Source organism: Pteropus alecto, unplaced genomic scaffold (genome assembly GCF_000325575.1).
Source record: "Pteropus alecto unplaced genomic scaffold, ASM32557v1 scaffold269, whole genome shotgun sequence".
NCBI lineage: Eukaryota > Metazoa > Chordata > Mammalia > Chiroptera > Pteropodidae > Pteropus > Pteropus alecto.
In genome coordinates, this window is record NW_006443566.1 from 1262892 (window position 1) to 1274208 (window position 11317).

Sequence of the window (11317 nt, forward strand, 5' to 3'; positions counted from 1 at the left end):
TGGGGAGTTGTCTTTTGTTTGTTTGTTTTTTAATGCTCATGCTCACATCCAGTCATTCCATCCTCCCTCTTTCCAGATTGTAACTTAATTGGATTAGGCTGAGGCTCAGGAAATTTTAGTTCATTAAGCTGTCCCGGTTATTTGAGTATACAGTCAGAGCTGAGAACCTGGGGTTAGGACAGCGGTTCCCAAACTATTCTAAATGTTGGAAGCACCTGGAAAACTTAAAAAAACTTCTGATGACTTTGTGCCACCCTCAGAGACTGGGGTTTCGTGGGTCTAGGTCGAAGTTTCCCAGGTGACTCCAATGTGCAGACAAGCTTGGGCACCACTGGGTTAGGGCAGCTGCACCTGAGCACATTGTCTGGGAAGTTCTTTATGCACGTTAAAGTGTGCGAGCCTCGCTCTGGAAGGAAAGTCAACGTCAACTCTTTCGTTAGTGTAAAGGGGAAACCACCTGCAAGGACCAGTGAAAATTCCATGAGCAGGCTTAGAACTGTGTTACGAAATCTACAAGCATGTGTTTGATTCACTGGATGTAGGAGGAGGCAGGTAAACAACAGAAAGATAAGATAGAAGGAAAAATAATACACATATTCTAACCCTTTCAAAGGGATTTACTACAATATGCTTGTATGGCATAGCTGTTAGATTACTAGAATTTATTGGTATGTTAGAAGTGCTTCCTCATTATCCAAAGATTGTAGGTACCAAGACTCCTAGTGGATGACTTAAGCCACAAACAATAGTTAACCCTATATATATATTATGTTTATTCCTATATATACATACCTATAATAAAGTTTAGTTGATAAATTAGGCACAGTAAGAGATCAACAACAAATACTAATAATATAGAACAATTATAACAATATACTGTAAGAAAAGTTATGTACACACTCTCTCTCTCTCTCTCTTTCTCTCTCTCATATAAACAATCTGATAACCACGTGAGCTACTAAGTGACTAACAGGTGGGGAGTGTACACAATGTGGAGATGCTGGACAAAAGGATGATTCAAACCCTGGGCGGACAGAGATGGATGATGTGAGATTTTTATCACACTACTCAAAATGGCACACAATTTAAAATTTATTTCTGGAATTTTTCATTTACAGTTGACTCTTGAACAACATGGGGATTAGGGGTGCTGACCGCTACACAGACAAACATTCGTGTACAACTTTTGACTCTACAGTCTGCAAATTCAACCAACCACAGATGGAAAACAGTATGTTGCATTTGTGGCTGGGAATCCACAGTTGGGAATCTGCTGTTGGGAATGTGAAAATACTGTTTATGACCCGTGGTTGGTTGAATCTGTGGATATAAAACAGGTGGATTCGAAGGGTCACTCTATTTATTGAAAAAATTCCTGTATAAGTGGACTCATGCAGTTCAAACCCTTGTTGTTCAAGGGTCAACTGTAATATTTTTAGACCGCAGTTGACAGTGGGTAACTGAAACTATGGAAAGCGAAACCGCGGATGAGGAAAACTTCTGTAATACAGAAAGCATCTGATTGTAAGTAGATGCTTGTATTCTTTTATGAGTTACCTTTTCAATCATCGGATTGAAGATTCATGATCTTCAGTGGTTACATGTATTTGTTTTAGTGAAGAGGTCTGTTTTTAGAGAAAAATGAGGCCATAAAAACTGTGGTATATATCTACTGTTTCCAAGTGCCCAGCAGATCTTATGCACTTCCTCTGGACAAATACTCCATATTTTGAACTAGTTATTTTGCTTGGGGGTTAAAAGGTACACTTGAGTTATGTGGCCAGTCTTGTGTCATGGAACCTGAACTTATTGCCTCAATACCAAACCTCAGAAAGGCTTCTTAGAATTCTCTAGGATTTCTCAAACCAGAGCTGGTCTCTCTCTAGTTACAAAATGACGTGCCTTGGCCATTTCCTATGGTGTGGAGGGGACCTGCCTGCAGTTGGAGAGGATTAGGCATTAGGCCAATGCAATGAGAGAAGCAGAGTGAACCTGGGCAGGGGGATACCCCAGTTCTTACTACTCCTGAGGTCCCTGCAGACATCTGGGTGTCAGAACTGTGAGCCATCCTAGTACCATTCCAATAAATTACCTTCTTTGCTTAAGAATGCTTAAATGTTGTTTCTGTCGCTTACAAGCCAGAGTTATGCCGTGTTTGGTATGGCACCACTCCCTCAGTTTATTGCTCTAGATGTACAGAAGGAGTCACCAACCTCCCCCAGTTGGCCTCAAACAACTGGAAAGTCTTGATTACTGAAAATATAGAGCCAGGTCATTGCGGGGCACAGGGAAAAAATTTTTTTTCCATCAGCGATGGAAAAGAGGCAAGTGGCTGGAACAAAGGTGAGGTGCTCAAAATCTGAGAAAGGAGAAAAATGTTTATGTAGATACCAAAAAGGAGAAGTAAGTCTGAAGGTTTCCCAAATGCCCACCAAGCCATCGGGTTGCATAACGTGGGACCAGAATGATTTACCAAGTGTCACTTGTGCGGCTCACCACACGCTGGGTTTGGTTGGGCTTTTAAGGCAATAATTGCACCAATATTTATATCACGCTTGTATTTTATAAAATGTATTCAGAGGTATTGTGTCATTCTCCAGATGAGAAAAATGGCTCAGAAAGAGAGTTAGGCTCCCCCAAGATCCCAACTCCAAAGAATTACAGCCAAGACTCAGACCTTGGATTTTCTAAGTTCAATCCTATGGCCTTTATAAGTGTGCCACTGTGTCTGCCTCCAAGAAATAGATAATATCACTAGGGAGACATCTGCAATCAACCTACTAGGGAGACCTTTCCAGGAAAATATTTTTCCAATTTTACAATAAAAGCCAATAAGAAAATGGGAATTTCTGCCACTATTAAGTGACAGATGTCTGTTAGACCAGGGGTCCCCAACCCCTGGGCCGCAGACCAATACCGGAGTCCCCAACCCCTGGGCCACAGACCAGTACCAGCAGGAGGTGAGCAGCAGACAATCGAGCAAAGCTTCATCTCTATTTGCAGCCACTCCTCAGCACTAGCATCACCACCTCAGCTCCACTTCAGATCATCAGGTGTTAGATTCGCATACAAGCACTGGTCCCTGGTGCCAAAAATGTTGGGTACCTCTGTGTTAGACCACAGAAGTGAGCAATGACTGTAACAGGAATCTTTAAGTGAGTATTTGTCTCAACAAATCAGTTCACCCGAATTATGTAAAGTCAGTGAGGAGCTTTACAACAAGAAAGACCACAAGACAAAGAAATCAAGAATCTGGATTCTAATCCAGTGTCATCATTAGCTGTTTGTATAAACCACAAGCAAGCTTCTTAACGTTCCTAGACCTCAGTTTCTTCATCTGTAAAATGAAAGGGTTGGACTGGATGATCTCCGAGGGCTCTTCCAGCCCTGTAATTCTACGTTATTTACTGGAATGCTCAGAGCAAATATGCTACATTGTGGTTTATAGCTCACTATAATTACAGGGTTCAGAGTCAGAGAGAAGACTAGCTCCTAGAGCAGTTCAACGTCTAATTCCTGTTCAGTCACGTCAGACCAGCTTATTTTTATATACATGAAATTTATGGCTCTGCCCCTTTTTAGAGGAGGAGGCGAGGAAACTTCTGGTAACCTGTCCAGGTGAACAAGGCCAGAAAGCTATAAATAAAAAATGAGAATAAGAACCCACAAGGACACCTTCTACTTTTCAAGACACAGTAAGTACATAATCTAAATGGGATACTGATTTTTTCCCCCAAATACCTTTTGTCAGATGAAGAAGGTAAAGCACAGACAGAGTTACATGATTTGACCAAAATCTCCTTATAACAGAGCAGGACTAAAACTCAGGTTTCTTGATTCTGATTCTAGTAGTCCTTCCAACGGTCATGAAGAATGTGTTTCCTTTGGGAGGGGTCATATTTCATTACATTCTCATTAGCAAAATGCTCTTTTCTGATGACTAGGAAAGGGAGTTGGCAAGCATCACTCCTGTTGACAGGTGCTGGAGAGAGATATATCATTAGGGTGCAAAGGCCACTTTTGAATGTTCTTTCCCACTTTTTCAATATTTACGGAGGTAAAATATAGTTGTATCTTAGGGTCTTCATCAGAGAAGCTGAAATAAAAAGAACTCATTTGGATTTAGAGAGACCTATCATTATTTCAAATTGCATCTGGCCAAAAAGAAATGGGGTTTTCAGAATGTCGTCATCTGCTCTATCCTTTTATTACAAAGCTTGGTTGTAACTCCTGCTGAGTCTTTCATCTGAGTACATTTGCAATTTTGCTCTACATGACTCATCTTAAACTTTATTATCACATTCATTGTAATAATACTGGTTGACAACACTTTAAATAGTTGGCTTCCCGTGATACAAGGCAATTAATTTTTATATTGCATCTTTAATACAAAGTATTGAGACAAAGTCTTTAAATATCACACCAAAGAGGTACTGGTTTTGGAGAGTACAGAAATTGGATCTAGACAATATTAGAAAAGTTGAAATGCAGAAATAATGTTAAGAGAGATAGATTAGGATGAATGTAGTTACACATTGGAACGGGATATTGAGAAATGTTGCCCAGGTATTTCTTTCCAGAAACTTTGAAATATTGAATTGTCTGGTGGTTTTTATGACACAGGACTCACTGTATCTGAAGCTTATTCCTCCTTCTATTTTTCTGGGGAAAAGATTTAAAAATGACAAGACCTAGCTCACAGGGATATTAATAAAAGGGGTTCATAAAAGACAGAGTGGGGTTTATAATCATCATAGGTAGAGGGGTATTACAAAAGAGATGGTAAAATCCAGAGAGAACCAGGTTCTCATTGCCTCGAGCCATCTTGATGGCGGCACAATACTTGCTAAGAGCCCAGGCTGGATGGCAAAGTGCAGAGGTGGAGGCAGATAGAGGCATGCAGGGGGTAATTATACCAAACAGACTGAAAGGCATGTTTGCTACCTCGGAGCTTTCCAAAAAAGGAAGGAAAGAAGTTAGGAGAGTTTGGAGGAGATTTCACTCCGGACTCCAGGACTCTGTATTAGAAGAGATTTGTTGCCTCGACAATGGCATCGATGCTGCCAGATGGGTTCAGGAAGAAACTGTCTTCTTTCCACTGACATTCCTCCTCTACAGACTTTTCATCAGCCCCCGGCCCTTCTCCCTTCATACTTCTGGTCCCCATGCACTTTCTCAGATTAAGGGTGATCCGATGAGTTCTACAGTTTCATTACAGGACTTGATTTGAACTCCTCTAGTTTCCCCATCTGCTTCCAGGAGAGCATTCATTACCAGCCATTTTAACTTTAAATCTAAGAGAATGTGTTCCTTTACCCAGGGGTATTTGCACTTTCATTTCACGGATAGAGACAGTGGGTAAAAGCTTTGTCTCTTGTGACCTTTTCAGAGTCTCTTAGATGATGGGGCCAAGATGATGATGACCCATTCCACCTGGAGTAAGAACTCTGTTACATAGCTCAGTTGCTTAAAGCTGCTCTGCTGGCCTCCTCCAACAGTGCCAGCTGCCCTGGCATACTTTCTCTGTTTGAGGACAAAGTCACAACTATCCACTCATTCAGCCTCACCCTTTCTTGTGTCCTCACCTGGACTCTCTCTGACTCTCCCAACATTGACCTGGCTCCTTGTCTTTGACTCTGTCCTTGACCACCTATCCAACCACACCCTGAGATCTTCCGGGCGGGATTTTGACTTCTTTTAAGCCACTTCTTTTTCCCATCTGGGTAGGGGCTTCTAGCCAGCCTGTGACACTCTCTCCTTCCTACCTCCCTGGACCCAGGGGTTTCTTACCATCTGGGCTCTGGCCTGTGGGCAGGGCTCCTGCAGCCATCCTGCCGCCAGGGGCAATGCTCGGATGGTAGAAGAAACGGTGTGCCCTGGCCTGTTTCACCAGAGCAGTTTCATGAACCTCAGTCAGGTTGTAGACTTCTAGTGGTTTTTAGAAAAATTTTTGAGCCTTGGATCCTCTCTTTAAATGAAATCTAACCTGGAAGCCTTCATTTGTAAACTAGAAAGTGCTGATCTGCTCTACTTAAAATGGTGGGCTGGAGTCTTACCTGCTTATCATTCTCTGTCCCTCGTTCTCCCTATGGCTATGAGAAGCATAGTTTTGAAACCCTTTGACTGGAGTACTCCCAGCCCTTTTATCACATTACACACTGTCTTTATCTAGTCCTACCCACACCTGTGAATCAGCTGCCAATTTGCACTGGTGATTTTCGCCATCTCCCGATCTTTATCCTGACTTCCAGTTGCATATTTCCAGTTCCTTACTAGAATTTGCCCCTCAAAGGTCCTCAACATATCTGAAACTTCATCTTAGTATGCCTCCTTCCATGCCCAACCATTTATCTCCTCTATTTTTACTTCTAATCTAAGTCGATGGGATTTCAAGGACGTTTGGAATTACCTTGGGATACTTCTGTAACCTCAACTCCTGCATAGCTAAAGGGCCACCAATTCCTATGATTCTACCTCTGGAATCTCTCTTGGATCTGTAACCTATTCTCTATTTCCACTGCCCCTGGGTCAGGCTTTTGTTATCTTGGGTAGGGACCATAGCATTGATAATCTGACTTAGTGTCTGACTTGAGTCATTCCAGACGCTGCAATAAAGAGGAAGCCTTCCATGGAGGTGAGACTTGGATCCTTTATTGAAGAATGAGTAGGATATTTATAGGACTTCCTTTGGCCAATAATCACTGCCTTGCTACATTCTAAGAGTATATTTTAAGACTATGAGGCTCCTTTAAGACAGTTTCTCATATAAATGTCCATTGAGGAAAATGCAAATACAGCCCATTCACGAATTTGCCTTTTGTCCCTTCTCTTCTTTTAGAATGACTTTTTCCTTGTACATGGGTGCAGAGTGTAGTGTGTTATAGCAGTTGTTCTAGTGAGTGTGGAATCCCATGGGCAACCCACTGCCAGTGCCCGTCATTCACAGAAGACGATCTCACTGTGTTTTTTATTGTGCTTCATGATTCACCCACTGCAAGAGAAAACTAACACACAGAAGTGATTGTTCTGTCTCCTGCAGGAAGGGTTCTTATTATGACAGAAAAGTTATTTTCTTTTCTGTGGTTTCTTAAGGGTTCTCTAATTGGGTAACCCCCTGCTGACCCCTGGCTATGGTAGTTTCTATATTGACATCTTTGTTCCACTACTTGCACACCGAAGCCAGAGACGAGTAATTCAAACCAACGCAGAGCATGAGATAATGGGGCTCTATAAACCACCAGTATTTAAAAGGCAATGACCCCTTAAGTTCACCGGAGATCTCTTCCATTAAGAATTTTTCTCACCTGCATATAACAGATGGAGTATGTTACAGCCCCACGTCTGCTCTGGATGTGGGTTGAATCGATCTGTCAAGACTTCAGGGGCTCAAATCTAGATTGTTTGGGAATTCATTCACATTCTTCATACACTTGGATAATAACTCAGAATAAGCACAAGAGTTTTGGTTTTTGTTTGTTTGTTTTAAGAAAAACTTAAAATATGGGAAAATATGAAGTATAACAAAAATCTATATTCCTACCATCTGGTAATATTAACTTTTCAAATTTTGTCTTATTTGCCTGCGGTGTTTTTTTAAGGAAAGAAAACATTAGAGAAAAGATTAAAATCCTCATTAGCCTCCGACCCTAGCCCCATGCCTGTTACCAGTGCTCTCCTCAGAGGCCACCATCATCACAATGTACTGTGTATCCATGCAGCCCATTCATTTCTTTTATGTTCTTCTTCTGGTATGGAATTTATTTATTGTATTTTTATTCTTTTAGTGGCAATACAATTTTAATATTTATATTTTTCTTTTTCTTTTTCTTTCAAAATCTAAAATATATCAATGTCTATATCCTCCTTAACAAGGCAATGTAACTAGCACACCCTGTGCTACTTTCGGATTTTCTCCGTCTCTCAACACCATGTTATCACCCATATCTTAGTTCAAGGTAATTTTAATCAGAATTTCTTTTCTTTTTTTGGTTTCTTCCTTTTTTTTCTTTCTGTCTTTCTCTTTCTGTTACTTCTCTTGTATTTATTTATTAAAAGGTATTCAGGATGTGGTTCCATAGTATAGTGATTAGCACGTCTGCTTTACATGCAGAAGGTCCTGGGTTCACACCCCAGTGGAGCCATAGTTCATGGGCTATGGCCATGCCACCCTGAACAAGCCTGATGTCTGATCTCAGAAGCTAAGCAGGGTCGGGCCTGGTTAGTACTTGAATGGGAGACCACCTAAGAAGACCAGGTGCTGTAGGCATAAATAATAATAATAAAAAAGGTATTTAATTAGCTTTTCTATCATGGTTTTAATATTTCTTTTCTCGAGATTGTTCCTTGTAATGTGTTCCTTTATCATGGATTCCGTTTTCTTCTTGTGAAGGTATATTCTTAGTGATTCTTCAGTATATATGAGAGCATATATTTTCTGTGTCTTTATGTCTCTGAAAATGCTTTTGTTTCATCCTCATTTTTAAAGGATAGTTAGTATTGGCATAGAATTCCAAGTTCATAGTAATTATGCCTCGGTCCTTTAAAGATATTACTGTTTTCCTCTGACATTTTAAAAAAATTGTTCATGAGAAATCTACTATTGATGGTTTTTTTATGGGTAGTCTAATTTTTTCTCTCATAGCTTCTAGTGCTTTCTCTTTCTCCTCAAATTGATACTGTTTTAATATGGTCTATACAGATATTTTAATTTTTTTAATCCCAAGTGGGTATTTTTATTCTGACTCTTCTCTCGGAAAGTTCCCAGTATTAAAATTTGCATATTTTCTCTTTTTTATTCTTTATATACTATCTTTTCTTCTTGGAAATCTGTTAGTCAAATTCTCATTCTATTTTCCATGGATTTTAAATATTTAAAAAAAGTAATTTCCATGTTTTTATCTCTCTGTGCTGTGTTCTCAGACATCGTCTGTTCTGAATTCTAATTCACTAATTTTTCCTTTAGCTGTGTTTAGTTCATGAATTAACCCATCTATATTTTTTCTACGTAGTAATGATTATTTCTTGCTTTTCTTGCTTTTGAGTACAGCTATTTTTTTTCCTTCTTTGGAATAATTTAATTTTTTTTCCCTAAAATGTCTATACATTTAGCATAGGAGGCATTTCTATACATTAGGAACAGAAGGGAGAGTGTTTAGCGTGTACTCAATTCATAAACTTGATTACTTTTTGGATTATAGCAAATTGCATCCTTTCCTAAATTGTTATATCTACTATTGTCGCAATGACCATATTTTCCAAACTAAATACCAAGTTTCATGGTCTGACAAAAAGACTGTTTTATAAGTTGTTGATTGACTTAAATGAAGTCTTACAAAATTATACAAACAAATTACATTTAAAAATTTGTCGAAAATAATAAAATTACACAATCCATAACAAGCCCACCAAAATAGACTGGAAAAGTCACTATGAGTACACTTTTAGAATCTGTGTTTATGACTCAAGCAGACACAAGGCCTAGAAAATTCTTTCTTGTTCTGTTAAGTTTCTGGATGCAGGAAATAGAGTTGAAATGAATATGCAATTAGTAAACATATTTTATAGGGTTTCTTTAATAATCTTAAAGAACACTTTATTATGATTTATTTCTTTCTGATCAAAGTAGGGCCCAGCAAAACATTTCCGTTATTTGAAATTTCTCTGCAAACTGATGGCAATTATAATGTTGGAATTTATATTTGAAAACTGATCACATTTATAAACATACCAACTATATCCATTGAGAAATTCATGTCCCTTCATTAAAAGAAAGTCTACAAAACATGCCTTCATCATTGCCTGAAAATCATTTTTATATGCCAAGGCTAGAAGTCGGTAGCTTAACTAGTTAAACAAAGAGAAAGATATATTTTGTAAATGGGGAAAGGATCAAATTGTCTTTGTTACTTTCAATATTCATGTTTGAAAAGTTTGGATTATGAAGTCAGAAAGTTATATTACACGTAAGAGCAAATAGCATCTATAAATCTTCCTATGTCTTCTTGGTTATTAATTAATGTGCTAATGATGCCAAAAAGTTCCTTAGCTGAAACTTGTGGTTTAAAGTAGCTGTTCTGGGAGAAAAAAAAGAACCTTGGCCAGATTCCCTCTGTAGACCTAAAGACTTTGGTACTTGCCATACAATGAATTATTTGTCCTCATTTTTAGTAAACTAATGAAATTAGTAATTTATGATTCATATCAGTTATAGTGAAGGAAATCTAGGTGCACCTTTCCAAAGACAAATTACAAAAATTACATACAAAGCAAATAGTACCTGTAATACTTTCAGAGTTCCTGGGGAACATTAAAATTATTTATTGTTTAACATTGTTACAAATAAGGAACCTGTCTATTAAATCTGTTTCAAGTCATGTATTGAAGTTATAATTGGCAATGCTGCCAATCAGGTGCGTCCTAGGAAAGGTCATGAGAGGGCTCATAAGACCTTCCACATCCCTACCACCCCAGAGTAATAAGCTGGTTGCAGGCAAAACTCTAGATTTCTTTTTGCAAAAAGATCTGGTTGGGGTAGAAATATGCTTAGATATCTGAAAAAAGAAGAAAACCCACAAGAAGAGGCTGACACCAATACGGGAAATATCTTAATCTTTATTCTTACTATATTTCAGGGTGGAGACAAAATGTGCAGTGGAATAGTCCTTTGAAAGGAATTAAAATTATGCCTAGACTAGGAACTTGGAATCTCTGTCGATATGGACAATTATCTGAATCATTAGTCACTAAGATTTAAGAGGTTTTGATTCTGCTCTTGTTTCACCAGATCCCTTGAGTTTCTACCTCTGTGAAAATCTAACTACACAGTTGCTCTTTTCTTTCCAGATTTAAACTTAGGGATATTTAGGATGAACATTCAGGAATACACCATTTTTTATGGGATGTTGGTATTTTCCTCTTAAATGAAGATAAAAGTTAGAAATGAAATGAAAGTAAGTTAAACATTTATGAACCTTGAGAGAGAAAAAAAAATGCCTTGAAATATGTTGAGTAACAATCTTTGACTGTTTAGTGTTTTTTGTACTTAACTCTATATGTCCTTGTACATTTTTTTTGACCTTAAGAGCAAAAATTTTCAATTCTTTTGCATTCATATAAGAAAGTTGAGATATCCAGAAAAGAAATGGCATCTAAGAGAGATACCAGAAGTCAGAGAAGGAGCTAAATACTGAAATCGAGTTTTTTTGATTTCACTGTATAGCCAGAGGAAAAGTTGGGAGAACAACTTCTATGCAAAAAAAGTTAGTGACAATACTATTTGCAGTACTTGAAAGCAGATTAGATTTAAAGGTGTTCAGTG

The 11317-nt window shown here is 38.5% G+C and overlaps 1 pseudogene; it reads left to right on the plus strand.

Annotated features, from left to right (window-relative positions):
- The first annotated feature begins 8150 nt into the window (after positions 1–8150).
- Positions 8151–8266, plus strand: LOC112472849 (annotated as a pseudogene).
- Positions 8267–11317: the final 3051 nt, after the last annotated feature.